This window comes from Hirundo rustica, chromosome 8 (genome assembly GCF_015227805.2).
Source record: "Hirundo rustica isolate bHirRus1 chromosome 8, bHirRus1.pri.v3, whole genome shotgun sequence".
Taxonomy (NCBI): domain Eukaryota; kingdom Metazoa; phylum Chordata; class Aves; order Passeriformes; family Hirundinidae; genus Hirundo; species Hirundo rustica.
Window position 1 is genome coordinate 16,974,789 of NC_053457.1, and position 21,096 is coordinate 16,995,884.

Below are 21,096 nucleotides of genomic sequence, written 5' to 3' on the forward strand. Positions count from 1 at the left end.
CACACACAAGGCTCCCTCTGCCTTTTATTTCAGTTTTTCTTTTCGGGGAGGGGGCGATGCCTTGGGAGTCCCCCAGGCCCTGTCCCCTGCCGCGCTCCCTGGGTGTGCCTCTGGCCGAGCTGGAGGTGGGCCGGGGGTGGTGATGGCCCAGCCCTGGTCACTGCTCTGGGCGTGGGCGCTACAGCCCGCCCAGCTCTGGTCCCTCTGCCCCCCACCCCGTCCTTTGCCGCTCTATTCTGCTGGCAGCCTGGAAGCTGGCAGTGCAGCAGGTGTGAGCAGGAGGCCTTCTCAGGGCTGTCCACAAGAAGGGAAAGTTAGGCACTTATTTTCCCTGGTTTTCGGTAATTCTGTTTGTGGGTTGATTGAGATGTTCCACAGAGCAGCAGCTTTAGAGCAAGTCCTGCTGGTGTCAGTCAGCTGAGCTCGACTGGCTCTCTGGTTTCTGTTGGTCGCAGCTGGCCTGGGGGTGCCCAAGTCCTAGCTGTTTGTTTTGCTGAGTAGTCTGAGATGCATCTAGAAGAGGTACATGTTCAGAAAATGCACTCGGATGGTCTTCTAATGAAATAAATCCCTTTGGATGAAATAAACCTGGAAATCACTTCCCCCTCGCCCCCACAAGCTCTCCAACTTCTAGATGCCCATAAAAATTAATCAGACTTGCAAGCAGAAATGATCATCAACCAGCAGAAAAAGGAATCATGAAGTAGCAATGAACTGAGTGCCTGTTAGCTGAGGGGCTGCATTTTGAACAAGGATTGGATGCAGTTATTTCCCTCGGTTGCTAGCATTTAAGAACTTCGGTTCAGCCCGAGTCTTGTGTCAGTGAAGTACTGGAGGGGTTTCTGTATTCGTTGCAGGGCCTATGTGAGGGCTGCCTCAGCCTTATCTACCATCTGCCTTCAGAAGCTGCCCTGACAGCTCTTGGAATACTGTCCCCAAAATCACCCTGACAGTAATTTTGCTCAGTCCCATCTCCTGGAATCAAGTGATTAAACCCAACTCCCAGCTTTGGTGTATTTTCAACTAATACCGTTGTGAGGAAAAGTCTAGCTCAAACCTTAGCAATAAAATGAGAAGGATGTAAAGTTTGTAAATTTGTTTGTATCTCAAGCTATAACTGATTTGTGAACCGATACAGGGTTTGGGGATGACAATGGGAATCTTGTGTACTTTATGAATGAAAACATTTTCCTTTTTTAAAAACACACAAGATTACTAGTAATTTCTGAATATAATTTTTCTCTTAGAAGTCTATAGCGGGGTAATCACATAAATTCTTATGGTCCAGTGTTAAAGAATAACCTGAAACCAAAACACACAAATAAAAAGCCCTTAATTTTAAAAAAATATTTTTAGTTATACTATTCCTTTTTAAATTTATTTTTAAAGGTGAACAAGTCCAATAACTAAAAGTTTCTCTTCAAAAATAAAATGGTTCATGTAGGCTGGATTATTTTAACAGAAATGTCATCATTTAGGTAGTTAATACTCTGGTGTCACCTCGGAAGGCAAAGATACAGACTAGTCTTTGCTCTAAAATCTTCATTTTGGAAAAAATTTATCTTCAGAGCACACATCTGAGAACCTTGTGGGGTGCTTTTCAGAAATGCTTTTCAAAACACAGACCAGATAAGTAGGAAAAATGTACAGTGTTTATGTGTTATTGGTAAGAAGCAAAGGCAAAAAATGATGGAAGGTGCAGAGAAAAAGAATAGCAGATCTGGGAACCAGGTTATTGCTAATGTGGTAAAGAACTATTAAACAAAATGTTTAAGTTGTCTCCTCAGGCTTGGACAAAATCAAGAGCAGGTTTGATCTTCTCTTGCCTAGAGACCAACAGGTCACACCAGGTTTCCTGAATCCCACAGAGAAGCAGCTCCTCTTGGCAGAAGCACTCTGGCAGTTCCTGAGTGCTGTTTCTTGGGATGTCTGTGCAGTGGCACAGGCTATAGAGCGCTCTGTTCTGAGCAAGGCTTGGATGTCAGGCTGCTTGCACCCTACTGGGACAAAGTGCCTTCTCCTGAGAAATGGTGTCAAATGTCCCTGTGGACTTCGATGCTCTGACCAACCTCACCTGTGGCCTCCACGTGCCTCACACCCTCCCTCCCATGGGCTGGGTCTATTTAAGCTCAGACCTGAGCCTTGCCCTGTTTATGTGGTAGGTGGACCTGTTTTCCTGACCCTTTGGGTAGACTGTGACCTTGCCTTGTAGGTAGCTTGTTTCCTGGCTGTCCCCCTTACACATCTTACAGTTTACCTGCAGTTATGTCTGTTAGCTGTGACTTCTGCGTGGTCTTTAGGCCCATGTTGCAGCATTTTTTCCAGTCCTGTCTGACCCTGTCGATGGAGCCTGCTGGCAGCTCCTGGCTGTGCCCAGGCACTGTGCAATGCTCCCCACCACTGTGTGCCTGTGCTGGGGCTGCCCTGGGACCCTGGCTTGCACTCCCTGAGTGCTCAGCTGGCCCTTGTTCTTCCCTCACAGATGTCCTTGCTTATCCCACAGAGTTACTGCAGCCCTCTTGAGGTCTGCCTTTTTTTGAGAGTTGATGCTGCAAACAGAGGCCTGAACGCTCCATCAGGGGATTACTTCAGGTTCTTGATACTGTTTGTTTGTATCCTGGCTGCAGTCAAGAATTAGAAAGATAATCTAAAAGCCTATACTCCTCAGTGTTTTTCACCATGAGAGCTCAATAAATGCAAGGTAAGAGTTTAATATTTTGGGGAATGTTTGCAGTTAAGATGTGTCCCTCTTCTGTTGTCTGTGAAATCAATATTTAAAACCTTTTCCTAGGATCAGTGAAGGATTCCTGGTCAGACAAAATTTGATGGAGAGATTAAGAACATTCCTTTTCCCTTCTTCTTCCCTTTCTTCCCTTTACAGTTTGTATAATTTTTTTTCAGCTCAACACCTTTGTAGTCTCTGATTCTTCTTTACAGAGACTTTAAACTTCTTTTTACTACCTCTTCTCATACTTAACATCGGTGTTAGGATATCTTAGTGCCAGTACCTTTTTTTCCTGAAGCTTTTGAAAATACTCCAAGAATGCATTGCTAGATGCTTTTCTGGTATGACCATGTTTGCTCTTGTATGAGCCCTTATGGCCAAAAAACCCATATGAAAATTTGCAAGCCTTGACTTTAATTTGGTGTTCTCTTAGTCTGGGACAGTACCCCCCCCCCCACATGTTTGCTGTGGATGTGAAACAAAGTTAACTTGAATATTTTTTCATTTCAACAATAAAAATACAGCAGAGTTTTTTTTCTCATAATTATTTTATTTTTCCTGAAACTCACTGCTCCTCTTCTGAAAAAAATTATAGGCAATTTGAAGCTAGCTTATGACTGCTGAAGAGATTTGGATACAGATATGCCAAAGTGTCTTGTGTGTAAGTGCTAGCAGTTTTGCACTTAGCACTTCATACGTCTTGGGGCTAGAGTTAGGGAAAAGAGAACGAAAGACATAATTCCAAAACAAGTAAGTTCATACGTGTAGCTTTTCCGTAACTAGCAGATCACTGACTGGTGAAGAAAATATACTTTCAAAAAAGTATGAAAAATTCCCATTGAAAAGATCAGCGGTGAACTAGCACCTTTGGAGAGAGGAAAACCTTCTTCCGGGCAGGTGAGAATTCAAATTCACATCAGTGATTGTGTTGATGGTGTAAATGTGTGAGTCAGAGACCATGATGTCCTCACCCTGTCTCAGTTGCCTGGCCGCCTGTGCTAGCGCTTGCACAGATCTGCGCCGTCACTTTGGCGGAGGCTGGCAAGAACTGGGTGCCTGCTGGTGCGTCCTGAGAGGAAAACTGTGTGTGTTTGCCAGGAAGCTGGAGGCACAGAGCTGTGCAGGGTGGGAAAGGGGAGAGAGTGCAAGCAGGTACTGCTCATCCGGGCAAAGCAAGCCTTACCGCTGTCCTCATCTGTCGTGCCGTGAATTCAGATACTGGCTGTAAGGTCACTCTGCACAGCTCACTGTGGGCTCCTGATCCCTTGCCTGGGACCTGGTACTGCTCTAGTACAAGTAGCAGTGGTGGGCACTGGGAGTAGGGCAGAATTTTGTCTCTTAAACTGGTTTGTGTGGAATCTTTAATGTTAATTATAGTAACAGATACCTGCAGTTTAGGACTGTTCCACATTGCTAACCTAGTGATGAACAGCAAAGAGAAAAAGAGTTTAATCTTTAGTAAAGAGCAACTCTTCCCCTTATAGAAATGTCAGCAATTCATTTCTCAGTAAGGTTGCTTTGCACACACATAAATTAACATGACTTAAAAGTAATTTCTGTAGGTTTGCAGTGTATTTGCAGTCTCCGTAAGCATGTTCAAATATGCACGTTGCATGCATGTCTTGTACATGAGTAAGTATTAATTTGCCTTAGCATGTCTACAGGGCTTTGCATATGGTATCTGTGCTGTGGTGCATGTGAATGCTTGGGTGGTGAATGAATAGGAGAAGGAATGCATCTCTGCAAATGAAGGCATCATCAAACATGCACACATGCCTGAGAGTGAGGTGAGAAAATGTGTGTGCCTATGTGATAAGTTCCTCTGTGTATCCTGGGACACTTGGTGGATGCCCAAATGTAGGCAGCCTGGGGATTCTTATATGTGGACACATTTGCAGGTGTCTGAGTCATGAGTAGGAATGTGTGGGGCACATGTGAATATAAGCCTGCACATGGATGTGTGGGTAAGGGAGCAGAAGCAAGCTGCACATCTCCTCCTTTTGAGTACAAAGAGAAAACTACAGTATGGGGAGGACCTTGGCTGACAGTCTGGCAGAACCAGGCATGTTTGCAGAAGATGAAGCAGAATAGACAACATGAAAGTTATTTTTGTCTATCAGCTGAAGCTTTATAGAGACATCAACAAACTCTTGTCTCATGCCAGCTTAATTCCTAGTTAATCAGCAGTCTGCTTGGGCAAAGGAAGGAACTCGCATCAGGGGCTGATGATGAGCCAAACTTCCCAATACTGTTTCGGGAGCCTGCAAGGAGCCCTCAGTATTGCTCTGCCTGCATTTGGCTAAATTGCTAACCACTGGGTAATGCTCTGGGATAGCTGAATGCTTCACCAGTTGTGTTCTGGTGGAAACCACTCCTGCATAGGGAATATGGGTTGGTCCTTTGGGTATCCCTCCTCAGGTGGTAAGCGGAGGTTTTTCTTTACTGTGTGTGATTGGATTCCTTATCCAGGAAAGTTTTGAGTGACCTAAATAATCCCAAGGCTTTCATCCTCTCTCGGGGCACTTTCATACGATATGCAAGCTGACTTTTGCTTGCTTCATTTCTATTACATTTAGTGAGATCTTCCTCTATCTGTGGTGCTCTATAGAAATACTGCTTCTTCCTTCCCTCATTCATGAACAAAACCACTCTTTTGCTTATGAGCTTTGTATATTGCAGCTGAGGGCCAGCTCACTGTCTTTTCTAACACGATTTTCCCATCTGCTTTGCTGAAAAACCACCTTTCTCTTTTTTTTTTTTTTCCCTAGCTGGTTTCTCTAATGCCACCAGAGTGGTGTGGGAAAGTATCTGCCTGCTCTGTGACTGGCATGTGTTTACCACAGACCTATAGCCAAACTAACTAAAGTGCTGATTGCACAGATCCTGGCCACCAGCCTGATAGTTACTTTCTGAGTGCAACTGCCACCATGTTCAAATGTCCTCAGAGAGTAACAGGAATCAGGAAATTCTCATCTTTGGCTGCTTGAGATTCAGCCAAACTGGTTACCATGGGGTGCAATGTCCTTGGGAATGCCTTGACCATTGGGGTATTTCAGGCAGATTCTGTGCATGTCCTTGTCCTGCAGTACTCCATATGAGGGCCAAGTCATCCAGGGCAAACATTCCTCATTTCTTAATGCTTCCCACAAAAAAAAAAAAAAAAAAACAACAAAACCCAAAAAACGCCCCCACCCAAACACACCAAAAAAACAAACAAACCCCCCCCCCCAAAACAAACAAAAAAAATCCCCCACAAAAACCAAAATGAACAAACAAACAAAAAACCCCAACAAACCTCAAAACAAACAAAAAAAGACTAAGGTGCTATGAATTTCTTAGGTCTTGGAAAGTACCCATGGGTAGTTGTTTTATATGGCTGGTGTTCATGTCTTGTCTGTTTTCATACTGGGTTTTTATCATAATGAAGTACTGTGTGATTCAACCGTCAAGAATTCAGGTAACCTTCAGCACATCAGCTTGCCTCCAGCTTTGCTAGGCAGAGTGATCCCCTTTGCTTTTGGATGCTGAGCAGGGTGGAGTTTATTTCATTCTTACAAGGGAAGTGATCATCACAGGCTGGGTGCTGTGACCATAACTGTGGCAGAAGAACTTGTGTTAGACCATAGACATAACACAAGAGTCTTCACTTGGCCCTGTCTTCATTGCTGAGCTGACAAAGCAGAACATTTGGTATCATCTACTAAATTTGATATCCTTTGCTCTGTGTTATTAACAAACCTGTGAATTGGCCTGACACGAAATTCTACTATTCCCTTCCCCATGCTGATGATTATTATGTTACCTTACCTTTGTTTTACGGGCCATCAGCCAGGTTTCTGCCCACGTGATGGTGCTCTGTGCAAGCCCATCTGGTGTTGCTTTCCTACCAGGGTTTTGCCAGGCCGTTTTCTCAAGGCTACGACAATACTGCTGGACTTCCACTCTCTTTTCCTGTATTGGTACAAGTTCATTTGTGTCCCAGATCTTTCCCAGCTTCCCCAGTAGACTGTCTGCCAATGGAGTTTGTCACTGTTACCACAGTTCGGCCAACAGCTGTGTGCAAGGTGCTGTAGAGACTGAGCACGTGTCTAAAAGCACTGAGTGGAAGTGGCTTGTATTGCTTCCCCTAACACACTCTGATTAAGAGTTTCTCATTTCTGTTTGCTAGAAGGCCAGGGTAAATACTTCTACCTTGCTTCTTTTCAGTCAAGTACTCCAGAATTAAACACCTCCATTGCTTTCTGAAGTTCTTTAACAATATGTTGTCTACTCTGGGGTCTTTCTATGTAATTTCAGCTTCTTTGGCCTAGGGAAAATGGAAAGCAGATCGTGAGAATACTTTGATGGAAAGCACCTGGCCAAAGCCTGACAATAGGAGAACAGCTGATGTTGGCAGGAGGAATGGAAGAAATTATCTGGAAATGGGCTCCTGTTCTCTTCAACAGAGCAGTATTCCTGCTGGGTTGCTGGCCTTGGGCAGGTATTCCTCCTGATGGAGCCAGGCTAGCCAAGTTGTTTCCATGGCAGTCATCTGGACTGCATGTCCACGCAATCTCCTAAAGTCTCCACCTCTCCTTGCAGACTGCTCTGTGAGTATTACTGGGCAATATACTAAGAGGAGGCAGTATTATTTCACATGATCTTTTACTATGCTGGAGGGGAGGGTATAGATGCACAGTGACCTGCAAGTCTGAAAGACTGCAGTTACCTCCTGGAATCAAACAGGATGTGACATACTTTCCGGTTTGGCTTGGAGAATCTGGTGGCAGTACAGATGAAGCTGCAGCACTGTGACCAGTATATGTCGATTACTGACTCTCTGAAGTTTGGCAGTATTTATTTATATCTCCTGTGTCATTATTTATCCCCCTAAGTACAGTGCCTTTATATTCTGCAGCACTCACTCCCACTCCTTTTTTATTCTGCCTGCCCATCTGCAGCTCTTTGCCCCACCCCAGCAAAATGTCCTGTTGGACCTTTTCAGCCAAAATGCTGGATATTTGAGGCTCTTTCTATTGCTAGCAGAGCCAGAGATGTAGTCAGGGAACCTAAGATCTGACCTAGGATTCAAGTTACTTTCTGGAGCAGTTCTTGTTCTTACAGGCTGACTGCGTGCCAGTGAAGTCCCTAGGCTAGATGTGTGAAAGAGCTGCAGAAGACTTAAGGGGAGACGTGTCAGTGAGTCAGACATAGTTGTGGTGGGGAGCACAGACCATGAGTAATCAGATCTCTCTCCTAGAAACTGCTCACTGATCTCCCTGCTAATTGCACAGTGGTCAGTGCTGAGCAAGTGCGTATCCCATCTCTGTTCTGTCCTGCCTGGGGTCTCTGGTATTGAACAGTGCCATGCAGAGAAGTGTGCCACAGAGGAACAACAGACTGTGGCCATAACCACTGGAGAAGGGTGTCTCTGTTTCTGCCTCTCTAGCCTATTATCAAGACTTGGCAAATGCTCCACGTATTGTGGTTTGCTCATCTCTTCTTAAACCCATCATCTTCATTATAAGTGACCTAGGGAGATGTTTATCACCAAGATGTGGGTGGGGAGGGCAGAAGAGATGTTTCTTGATCAAAGTGGCAGGTGGAAAGTGCCCTGGTATGTCTGCTTTGGTCCTGTCCATCTTCATGTCAGATTGAAGAGTAGCTGTAAACATATTCCAGCTTCTCTGATTGCATCTGAGTAATTTTGGGCCTTGCCTCCGGGGCCTTGTTTACTGTTTGGGAAGTGGTCTTTCCAGTTCTCCTTCCTGTATCCAGATATGGTCCAGGACTTGCTTCCTCCTTGTGAGCCCTAACAGTGATTAATAAGGACACACATTTCCTGGGTTTTTCACCCATTTTTTCTTAAAGAGTTGCTTGCCAGTAGCAAGGAGACTGAGGTAATAAACCGCGGCAGGCATGTGAAGAGCCTGGGGGCAGCAAGTCTTGAAGAAGCTGTGATGCAGTTCCAAGCACATGGAGAGCACAGGGCAGCTTACAGAGACAATTTCTGCTGTAGGTGAAACACTGGAATCTGGTTCATAGTTATCCATGCTGATACCTTCTTGGAGGTGACAATCCCAACGATAGCTGCTGTGGTACTTCTGGCTCTTGTGAAGCATTTCTTTGCTGTCTCAAAAATCAAGGAAAGCCAACAAGGGAGCATCTTGGTAGATTTCTCATCGAACTTTTGACTTTTTGCCTTTCATATGGCTTATATGAGATGCAATGTGCCATGAATCTAAGTGTTTAAGTGGATGTTCTTTTGCTCACCTTTCTCAAAGGGATCATGGTCAAGTCTTCCCTTGTAATCAGTTAGTCTGACCTAAGTACAAAGCTCAAGGCCAGCCCCCTGTAAAAAAATAAATACTGACAGATGAGTGGCAGGGAGGTTTCCTGGGACTGCTGTCCTGCCTGCCTGCAGTAATGTCATGTTGCCTGAGCTCTTATCACCCAGTTCCATTATAAAAGCCATGTCTGGACCACATGTGTTTTGCAGTCAATCCTTTCTTCCCTGTTCCATCTCACAGGAGAGAAACTGCCAGCAGTTCCCTTTCCCACTCTACACTCCCATCTTTAATGAATCCTGTCTTTAATGACTCCTTTAAACAATTTGGTCACATATTTAATATGTAGACTTAAATCTAGGATGGGATCCAAATCTCCTGCATATTCCTGTTTGTGGCTTAACTGAGTGTTGTAGGAGATACTGGCTGAATTTATTCTGTGTTTTCACCCTGTCTTTAAGACAGCAATAACGGTCCTGGAGATACTGTGTAAGGATCTCCAAAATGTCTTGGTACTGAAATACTAGAACAATCAAATCCATGAAAGTGATTCGGGAAAAAATACTGTAAAGCTTCCAGACAAACACAGCCCTCTGTTGAAGAGAGAGTGGCACAGCGCTGTTACAGATGTAGATGGCAGCCCTATGGGACACTGAACTAGAAGATTCAATCTTTGTAGTACCACAGCCAAACCAGAATAAAAGTCTGATTGCAGCCAGAAATATAGCCTGGAGAACCATCTCGATCCGAAAGACTAGAACCAAGTGTGAATGGACATCACATTCTCACAGCGGCTGAGTCTTAAATTTTTCTTGACTGCAAGGATGGGGTGTCCATTATAATTCAAGTGAAGTTTTAGGCTGAGGAGGCCAAAATAAATATGTTCTTTAGGGTTGTCATCCTTAGGGAGATGTTTGGTTCTCATCAGGATTTTGTTCTCTCTTACTGCCAGATGGCTGTTCTGGCTATCACTTGTTTGAGTGAACACTTTTTTTTCTTTTTTTTTTTTTAATCATCAGAATCTGCAGGGCCTTTACAACAAGGAAGAGATCTGGTGCTTTTGGACTTCTGTGTCCTTCATTCTACTTTAATGTAGAGATGGGTGACTTGACCCTTAAGCTTGGGGTTTGGGCTAGGGTTAAGACCAGGTCTTGGTAATCATGGGCAACAAAGTTCTCTGCTCTCTGAGAACAAAGCTTAGAGTAATGTGAGAGGGAGTAAATAGTTTTCTTGATATGATGCTGAGTTGTTCTAATGGCATGTTACAATGATATTGAGGATTATGGCTAATAGGAACAGTGTCTGAAAGTAGCCCCACCCTGAGAAATCTGAAACAATTTATACATTTAAAATAAGGCACTGAAAACTTTTTTTTTTTTAAATTGCTTCATTCAAAGAGAAAGAAGAGAGATAATTCTGTACCTGTTTTTCAGTTGTCTGAAGTACTGTGAAAATTTCTAAGGTCTGTGTTTCAATCTGTCACACTTTGAGAGGGTCTGGGCACCTGGCACTGGGAGGGGAGTGCATCCCCTTCCCATTTTCCCTCCTACCTTCCTCCTCTTCCTCACCCAGCACAGCTGTACCTTCAGCTTAGACACCCATCAGCTGGATCCCGTGCTAAAATGCCTTGATGAACTGGAGCTCCCTGGTGCTGCCCCACATCCCCTGGGGACTTGCTGAAAGACATTGTTTTCAAGAACAGCCAGTGCTCAGCTTTTTGATGAATTTAATTCCAGCTGCCGTGGGGTAAGCTCAGTCTCTGGTGCAGGGAGGCAGGAGAGAAGGATCACTGTGTGGCTGCTGCACCCCACACATACAGGTAGGAAAGATGGAGGAAAAAATTAAGTGAAGGCAGAAAATGGAGAGGATACCATTTAGTAACCTCTGAAAGTGGGGTTAACCATGTTGCTTCCAGTGAGGGCCACATCCTGCTTAGAGCCAGACTTGTGTGAAGCTGGTGATAGCAGCCAGAATGCACCAGCTCACAAACAAACAAGCAGAGAGAGAAATAAAGGAAGGCAGGAAGACAGATGCCCCTTGGGCAAACACTTGTTAAATTGACAAACTTGTAGAAAATGATTAAGGCTCTGGCTGTTCCTAGTCCAGAGGGGCCCTGAGCTGCTGCCTCAAGCTAAGATACAAAGGTAGTTCCTTGGGAGCCTACAGTGGACAGGGCACAGAGGGAGGTGAAACAATTACTGCCTGTCTCTAAGGTGCAGTCTCTTGTCAACTGTTATTTATGTTTCCCCAAATGTTGCAGTCTTCTTACAGGGAAAGCAGTCCCTGCCAATCTATGGCAAAATAATTGCAGCAACGTTTTCCTCCCTTCCTCCCTCCCTCCCTTCTTGCCATGTCTTACTCTCTCCAGCTCTGATTTACCTTGGACTCCTTTGATAATGAATTGTGATTTAACCTCCTCTGAGAATTCAGATCTCTCACAGATTAGTAGGGTTGAGTGGTCGCTCATGCTTGGGACCCTGCCGTGAGCCCTGCTGGAAGCCACCCTAAGACAAGAGACCCAGGCCAGCACAGCAGATTGTGCTGAAAACATTTATGCCATATTTTGTCTTTTCTCCATAAGCTTGTATCTGAGGCAATATAAAGTTCTTCCTTGTCCTTCACAGCTGGCACATACTTCCAGGAAGGGTGATTACACACCTACTCTTAGCTCCTCTTGAGGGATTGCCTGTGCTTCTCTATCTATTCTATATCTGCCTGTTGTCCTATATCTATTCTGTATCTGCCTGTTGTCCTTGCACTTGATTTTCTTTAGAGATCTCCATTGGAGCAGCAAAGAATCAGACCAAGAACCTCAGGCTGGGACAGTTTGTGCTAATAAACAACTTAAAGCCGGGGCTGAGGCTGCAATTGCTTAATATGAAAGTGTGGTGCAGGGTTATAGTTGTGGTGAGCAGGTCCTTTACCAGGAACCTCAAGTCTTCAAGTAGCCTGAGGGGTTTGTTTAACAGAGGAGCCTGTGCTCCCCTCTGTCAGTGACACCACGCAGTCCACGTGGAAGGTAAATGGAAACAAGTAGAGCCCTTTGCCATCTCTTTTGGCCTCTTCTAGAGCAGGGGTATTTTCAAAGAAAGCCGTCAGCACTAGGACGTGGTTTCAAACTTTGGGCTTTCTTCTCGCTTACTGTTCTGTCCACCATCCCCCCCTTCCCTTCATTCCAGACATGCATAAAGCCTGTCAGGAAAGGGTTAAGTGCTGCTTACCCCAGCCAGCTTTGCGTATTTAAAGTGAGTAAAGGTTTAATTACCAAATGATGACAGTGTCATATGGTTTTGGTGATGGCGCGTGGCATTCGATGAATGCAGAAGAGGGGAGGATGTGAGAAAGACACTGAGTGGCAGTGGGGAAGCGAGGAAGCTAAAAATGCCAAAGACAGTAAAACATCTGTAATTTGCAATTCGCTAGTGTTCGCTGATTGCTCATGGATTAAAGATTAAAATCTATTCTCTGGCAGATGGGGGAGAGAGAGAGAGGAAATTCTTACGAGCATGTTTTGCATCTGCATTTCATTCTGCTCCTCTTTACAATAATCACGGATGAGGAAATAAACCCAGATCTGGGCTGGCAGGAGGCGGGGAAAGTGCACAATATAGGCAGGACTCAGCATGCTTCTCCTGTTTGAGAAATGCCAAGCACAGAGAAGGAGCTGACATCAGGATTGCTCTTCTCGATGCCTGGGACTCTGTTTTGGCTGCATGAGGATGAATGTTCCCGTGAGGCTCGGAAGTGCCAAGAGCCAGAGCAAAGTCTTTCTTCTGGTCACCCCAATTCTGCATTCTGGGGTTTCTTTGATAGGAAGGGGACGTTAGCCATCTGTCCCGTCTCAAGGGATGACTGAGTCTGGCTACAGTGTCCATGACGTGATGCTAACGCTTGCAGGCAAACAATACAAGTAGAAATAATGTTTGCAAGTATAAATCATTTTTATAACTTCAGCTAATCAGAATCTGTCCCTTTTATGGGCATGATGAGCTCTCTCTCTTTCTCCCTCTCTCATTCTGACTCTCACACAGGGTTTCTCAAGTGTGCAGGACATTAAAAGAAAAATGGATAATAAAACTGCAAATACAAGGCCTGCTCCTTAGAGGGGCTGGGTACTCATGGCTGTGGTTGGCTTCACTGGAGCCAGCTTTTGTGGCGAAGCCCACAATTTGAAAAGTATAAGGCAACCTTAGGACTTCCACACCCCAGCAGCCTTGTGGACATCAAGGCACTCTGCCCCTGCAGTGGAACAGAGCTGGTGGTCTCCTGCCTGGTCTGCAGAAATTCTGTCTCTGGAAGGAACAGGGATTAAGCAAATGATCAGGATAACACAAAGGGGCTCACAATTCCTGAATTTTACTCCTGGCCCTAGCTCAGTTCTTTAGGTAGTTGTGGTTGCCAGGAAGGGCAACTTCTCCCTGCAGCAGTATAAATCAGTGTTGGTGAGGAACTGTAGTTCCTTTCTGCTCCATCTGCCTCCCACTTCAAATACTGCTGGCTTAGCTCAACACGCACCAACAGGTTTTTTTCCCCATGGGAATAATATTTTGTTGAGTGTCTTTGGAAATGTTGCCTGAATATGAAGCTGCTGCAACCTATCAATGAAAGTGTTCATTCCACAAAAAACATGCATTGCCATAACATTTATTATATGAGCACACCTTTCTGTAAATTCATTCTCATATGCTCACCTCCATCTGTATGTACATTCAGAGATGCTCCTAAATCCCACTCCTCATTCAACAAACCTATGCACTCTGACTATTCAAATATTACCAAATATTTTTGGGTCATGGCAGTGACATGAACATGCCAAATGGAACTTAGACTGGGCTGGGCATGGTTCAAATGGTATTTGCTGTGGAATGGAAAAGAGCACTGGCCTAGGTGTCCTTGGAGTCCCTCTCATCACATCTCTATTGTGTTTCCATGCCCTACCTTAGCTGCCACCTCCCCATGCCATGTTGGTGCCTGGGCTTTGTGTGCCCCTGGAATAGCCCAATGTCAACCCAGAGTAAGCAAATTGTTTCACAGCCACAACTCAGGTCTTTGTAAAATGTAAATTCACACCTTGTGGTGGGGCAAGGGAATGCTCATGGACACTGTTCTGGCAGTCCTGTCTAGATATTGTGAAACTCTTAACTGGTGAATGTTGTGGTGCTCAGTCTTGGTTTATATTCTGTCATGAAGCAGCCCTGCTCTTCCTGCTCCTTGATGTTTTTCCACCCATTTTGACTGGAATGCTGGGCTTGTGCTTTCTACTGGTTGTTAGTTGGTGCTAACAGGAAAACTTAACTGGAAGATGTGTTTCTTCTGAGCAGTGCCCGGCAGAGCTTGCCTACAGGTTCAGAGAAAACTTACAGCTCAGTTTAGAGTTGAGAGAAGAAAAAAGCCGAGCTGTAATAAGAGGAGCTGGAAAGATTCTGATGAAGGGAAATGCATTGTGTCAAGATACATAATCTGATTTATATATATATATATATTTTGTCTGGTAAACAACTGGTAAGTGTTGGGATGTTGTTTAAATTTTTATTTTAAAAAAAATAATTTTGTATTTGAATTTAATAAGTGGAGAGGAAAGTGTCAGAGGGAGAAAAGAATGTGCACACAAGAAGAAAAAACCTCACATGTGTGGGCAAAAAAGAGCCCAACATTTGATTAAGAAGAGGAAAGTGATCTCTTTGAATTGGGTCGCTGCTGTTGGACCACTGGGAAAGCTGTGTCTCTGTTTGCAAGTGATCTGTTTCACCAAGCGAAAAAGATGAGGCAGAGCAGAAGAAAAGCTGAAGAAAGATCAATGGGAGGAGGGGGACAGCATGGCAGATTTAATTAATTACTGCATATTAAAATGTTTGTTTACAGTAACAAACAGCTACAAGAGGTCTGATGTTAATTAATTTACAGCATTTTTCACCAGTCCCTTTGCCGTTGCTGGCAGTCAAGGAGGTAACACTGTGGCAGGTAAGATAATCTCTCTTTGGATTTACAGCAGCACCTTGGAGGTGAGCTGAGGAGGCAGGGCAGCTCTGACTGGCTGTCTCTGCACAGCACAGGACTGAGGGGATCTTGTCCAGCCAGTAGAAGGGACATCCTTGGGTAGCCTGGCCAAATGGTGCTCCTGTGTAACGTGGGAGCTGGGCAGCGTAACGCCAGGTCCAAGGTTTGGATAAGAGCACCAGGCTTTTGGGATGGGATTTTGGTGTCATCTTGGTTATGTTGCAGAGGCAGGTGTGCTGTCGGGTTGCAGTTAACTTCCCTGTGGGTCCTGCAGCTCCAATGAAATCAGGGCAGCTTCTGTGGTATTTAGGACTGTGTAATTTGATCTTTCTAGGATTGGTGTGCAGAGAATCATTGTCTTCTCCACGTGTGAAAGACTCTGGAGTGATGTGTTCTGCCCCAAAGGTGGATGTGGTCAGTCTCTGTAGGCTCTACGAAATTTTGTTCCAGGCTGGGATCATTGAGGTATTGGTGGGTTGATACAAGGGGAGAGCAAACCTGGAACAGAGTTTTGCAGTAGGAACATGCCTGAACGAAGGCATCTTTCCTCGAACAAATCAAAGTTCAAGCTCTAGGAAAATCTACACATATGTTCCTCCAGCCCAGTGTGGCTTCTCTACCTGCCCACCTTATGCTCTGGCCTCAGTCCTCACCTAGATGGCTTTGGAGGGCTAAGGAGCGATGGCATTTTTATATCCCTGTCCTGATTGTGCAGTAGCTGTGTCTAGATGCCTTCAGAGGGGGTATGAAAGTTTGTGAGCTCAGAATATGGACCAGGTCCTAACTGTAATGTGGGCATTCTGCAAACAGGACACAAAAAAAATCTCTAAAGTTATTCATAAAGCTCTGTCTGTTGCTCTGAAATGACTGGAGTGCTCAGTAGAAGTCTGAGGAGCCCTTTCACACCTTACATAATGTGCTTGTGGATGGACAGTTAATTAAGTACAGAAAGAGCAAGAGCAAGTTTAAAACCTCTGATCCCAGATTCACTGGTGTCAACATTAGCAAAGAAGCAGTACAGGAGGTCTGGTTTTCACACGTGGCTGGTTCCTTAGGCTGATAGGGCTGTACTCTTCTTCCAGTGAGCCCTTTGTAAAGACATCTGTCTCCTGCCCCTCTCGGTAGGTCTTTTACAACTGTAAGGCACTTAACACCATGAAGAAGATAAGTCATATCTTACTCCTACCACCAGTAAAGGCCTCACAGCTGAACCCCCAGCTGGAGTAAATTAGTATTGTTTCCTGAACTTCCCTGAACCTCAGTTGTGAGAGACTGAGGCTCTGTCTTTCAGCTGCCTTAAGGCAAAAAAAAGTCTTCTCCCACTTTTGGAAGCTCCTCATCTGAGTTTCTCTGTGTGGCTGCAGGTGGGCTTTGTTCTTATGTACTTGTAGACCTTTGCTGTAATCCCATAATTGATCTTTGTAGTGGCCCTGATATTGGCCCCGTCATTTTAATTGGCAGTTAACACTTGTAATTTGTCCTGACTGTGTCCTGCTGGCAATTAGGTCTTGTCGCTGTGGTTCACTTCCAAGCCCTTGATACCTGGTGTTAAGAGGTCCTAACACTGGCCTTCTTAAACTGCCCTTTGCTGTTTGTAATTTGACAGGCTGTAACTTTGGACATGAGCCACTCTGCCCCGCCCTGATCTCCACCATACTCTAATCTCAACATTAACACTCCTTGTAATCTTCCTTTCACTGACCTCTGTAATCAATCCCTGTAACAGAGAATCATAACAGTAATTGAATGATAGTCAGCAGAAGAAACCACTCTAGCAGGGAGACATGCTGAAGCACAGGATTTAGAAAAACTGGGTCAACTTTTTAAATTCATGAAACATTCGGATTAACCTTTGTGAGTGCGTGCAGTTAGTCTTTGCTGGGTGGGGGCTTCTTCACGTCTCTGTCCGTCAAGGCAACAAATAATTCCTACAACCCAAAGAGAGACCAGAGAGTGTGCTGGGTCAAGAAATGACAAGGGGCTTTTAGGTGCTTAGTGTGGCAGGGTGAGAGTGAGTTTTTCTGTAAGTACCATGTTGTTTCAGAGATAAGCCTGCAAGGCAGCAAAACCTTTGCTGACAAATGATTTCTCAAACTGTTAACCGGCTGAACATAGCTGAACATCTGGGGAAGACACCGGAGCAGCTGTTGCTGCTCTTTAACGTTCTCTCAGCTTTGCCTTTAACCAGAAAAGTGCTTGCAAAAGGCAACAAATGTGAATAGTGGTGCTTCTCGGAGCAGGTGTATCCCTGCCCTGGATAGAGAAGTTGCACAGCCCTACAATGAGATAAGACCATGGCACACGGGGTATGTGTTTGCATCTGGCACTTTTAATGAGAAGACCTATGGCCTTCTAAGAGGCCTATAGACATATATATGTGGGTCTTGGTCCATCAGAAAATTCCTGCTTTGTGGCTATTTACTCCTTCCATGGTTAATATATGTTGCAGTAGTAAGGGCAGATATCTTTAGTGACCTCAGATGTCTTATATAAGAATGAAAGTTCTTCTGAAGGGGAATCGCTGCAATTGAGATTTGAGCATGTTCCTTATATATGGAATACTCAAACAAGGAACTGTCTTCTAGAAAGCCTTTTTTTGGATCTATGATCAGGAGAAGGTAAAGGCTAAACTTGTAACAGCTTGTACTTGCTATGAAAAATGTCACCAATGCTGGTTGTGAAGCAGAACTTAAATGCTTTAATGTGGGTATGTTAGCATGGTTCATATTAGCATGGTTCTCCTGATGCTGTGAAGTGAACAGAGGATTCAGAAACCCTATGTTTAGTCCTGCCTATTGTATGAGCTGAGCTGAACCATGCCACTTTTCTATATCCTGTTTCTTCTCTCTTTCTGTGTCTGGTCTGTTCATGCTGTGACAGATGTAACATGTGGGCTCCTGAACTCCAGCTGGGCTCCAAGTGCTAGTGCAGTAGGTTTCTTACACTACTAGGAACGTGCTGACAAGGGACAGTGGAGTTATTTTAACTGATTTCTAATGCACGGTGAACAAAACAGGTTAGGAGGTGGCTGAATATCTCCACATGTAGGCCATGTACTGATAATTGCTATAGGGTGGTCAAACACTGGAATAGGTTTCACAGAGAGCTTGTGGGATCTCCATCTGTGGAGATATTTAAAAGCTGACTGGCCACAGCCCTGAGCAACCTCCTCTTGTTGAGCTTGGTTTGGACAATACGGTCGAATACGACAATCTCTGTAACTCCTGACCTTATCCAGTCAGTGATTTCATGCTAAGGTGGAAAAAGGTCCCAAAGGGGATCTTTCTTCTGGTACAGGCACGGTGGGACATGGTCCTGAAGTAGTCTTCCATAACTTCCTGAAAGTCTTTTGATGCAGGGAGCTTGGCAGTGCTGTGGAGTTGTGAATGTCTCTGGGACCAGTAGGACGGTCCAGGAAGGACACTGTACTTTATAGAGAGGCCTTTGGGCTGTCTGCTAACAGCCCTGGCTTTCCTCCCATCTGGACTGCGGGTGCTGTGCTCTCTGGAGGGTTAGCACATTCTCTTATCCTTTGTGGCTTTTTTGTCATTTTTTATTTTGTCAGTAACTCTATGTATGGGTAGGAGCAGCAGCTGCTCTTTGGGTTGGGAGACTTGGGTTACTCCCTTTAACTAAAATAACACAGCACAGAACTCACCAGGGCAGGGAGGAGCCACACTGTTTCTTATGAGGGTCGTGGCTGCCAGCTCTCCATAGCTCCCACAACAATCTTGGAGCAGTGGATTGGTGTGTTTATTTCTTTCCTAGTGTGTCTTGGTATTTCACTTTTTTTTTTTTTTTTTTTTTTTTTTTTTGACAGAGATAAATTATTTCTTTAGATCTGAATAATAAGTAAGTAAAATCAATATGCAGGTTGGATTGGAAATTTTGACTCAAGTTCAGGCACATTGAAAAATCAGTTTGGAAAGTTTGTGTCAGTTTTGACTCACAAGTGTTGTAGTGGCATTTATTAACTGCTTTCTTTCCCATTGTTTTGTTCTTTGGACATCTCTTTCCTTCTAGACTGATACAGCATAAATAGAATTGAGAGCAAACTCAGCCATGCACTGAAGATACAGGTGGAAATCAGAAATGGGCAGAAAGGCCAGCCTGAAGGTCTGAGTTGTGAGGTTTCTCTAGGTAAAAGAGTAGCCTTTTTCTCTAAGTTCTCATGAACTCACTAGACTGGGAGCTGAGGCTTGAAGAAAAATTGTGACTTGTATGGGCTCACCATGTAATTGCAAGACTTGGCAGTATTTTCATCATCTGAGAATGTATCCAGAATATACCTGGTTTCTGTCTCCTTTCATCGCAAATTGTTGAAGCAGGTGCTGTATGTTATTACTGATCAGTGCAGAATGTAGTGGAGGGGACTTTGGCCTTCCTAGGAGCCCCTAGGCACTGAGATCATACTTTGTAATGAATAACAGCCTATGGACATGGGGTGATCTCGGACTGGGTCTGATTGCGCTCTCTCCCTGTCTAATGTCTGTGGGGTTTTTATATGAAATCAGTGAACTGCACTGATGTGTATTAGTGGAGTGTCTGGAGCATTGCTCCTGATTTACATCACTACAAAAGTGATCTTAGACTAAGCAGGTGCACATATACGTATCTGATGCAGACCTCTGCTTTCTTGGAGTGCTTTTGGAGTAACTTGCCAGTATATTTTTGCCTGTAAAGCCTCTAATTCTACTGTGAAGAGCAAAGCAAATGTTATTTCACAAGGAGAGTACAACATCTCTCTTGATAGAGAGATCATGATAGAAATATGAATCTGGAGTAATAATACCAATGATCATTATTATTATTGGGTAATCTCCTGTTCAGGATTCTGACTGTGCAGGCAGTTACTCTGCATTTTGACAGCCTTGTGGCCAGCAAGAAAGCATTAAAAATGATGCAAGCTTTTAGCATTTGTGAACTTAACTCTATAAACTTGATGGAGTGAAGAGAATCTTTTTGTTCTGTGCTGAGCTGAGAAATACTCTGGCACTCTGGACACCTGCCATCTTCCTCCTACTGCCTCTTTTATGTCCTGCTGTGAATCTGCAGTATCTTCTGCAGTGGCAGCAGCTGGCAGGACTCCGGTGCCTTTACCCCTCCAACAGCTTTCTGTATTTGTACATCACCTTGTGCTACATGGCCCAAGTTCCTGTGCAGGGCTCCTTAGGGCTCCTGCAGTGAGCGTGATAAATAATGACAATAAAATATGTCAACAATGAACAACGTGACCCTGTAAATCATTGACAGCTAGAGCAAGTGTTTCCTCTTTGGAAAATAGTCACCCTCATGTCTGTATTATTCTTTCATCTCTTTATTGTCTTTCCCAAGCTAACACTGGGCAGCAGCCATACAAATCTGCAGGGTGAATACGCCAGGGCACATCCACAGCTGAGTTGGGGTGTTGGTAGATGCCACTGTGAAGCCCCCTTGTCCCTAGGACACCCTCCTGTAGCACTAAACTGGGTGTATTATTCCTGTAATCACTCAGTAGGCATATTTCTGAGAATGAGACCTGAGCCAAGAGCAGAAATCTAATTCAGGATCTCCGACGATCTTTCTTTCTTCTAACTGGTGGCCTTGGGCTCAGAGTGACTGACTCACACAAGGAAATGAGTATGACCTGTACGTTGCTACTGCTGTGTGTGCACGTAAGGGCAATTGAGTTGGTTGATATCTGATGAAATCACTGATGACTTTTTGGTGACCTCTGATGCAAAGGTCATGTTTGAGACCAGGAGATTTTTTTCTGCACAGTGGTCTGTCATAAACAACAGCACCTAATTTCCACATGCTGGCTCTGCAGGGAACAGCAGCATCCAGCATTTTCAAACTTTCCTGCATAGAACTTAGGGTCTGAACATTTAGTCAGCTTAAATCAGCGTAGCTCCCTGGGAACTGAGGGAGTTGTACTTGTCTCCCCAAGCTGGTTCTTAAACAGGATGCACTGAATACTGTGGGGTGCCCAGGTTTCCTATCCCATTCCCTGAATGGGTGTGGTACTTACACTAACTTTTGAGCAGCAGAGCATTCTTAGTAGTAAAGGATGTACAACTAAGAATCAAACCTTTATTTTCAAGGCTTGGAAATGTTGGTCAGCGAACA

The 21,096-nt window shown here is 44.5% G+C and overlaps 1 long non-coding RNA gene across 1 annotated transcript in view; it reads left to right on the forward strand.

The window, feature by feature from the left end:
- Positions 1-2,163: 2,163 nt before the first annotated feature.
- LOC120755987 (uncharacterized) overlaps positions 2,164-21,096 on the forward strand; it is a 40,133-nt gene continuing 21,200 nt past the window's right edge. Inside the window, exons 1-2 of the long non-coding RNA XR_005701972.2 lie at positions 2,164-2,208; positions 2,504-2,701. This is a non-coding gene — a long non-coding RNA (uncharacterized LOC120755987). The remainder of the gene's footprint in view (positions 2,209-2,503; positions 2,702-21,096) is intronic.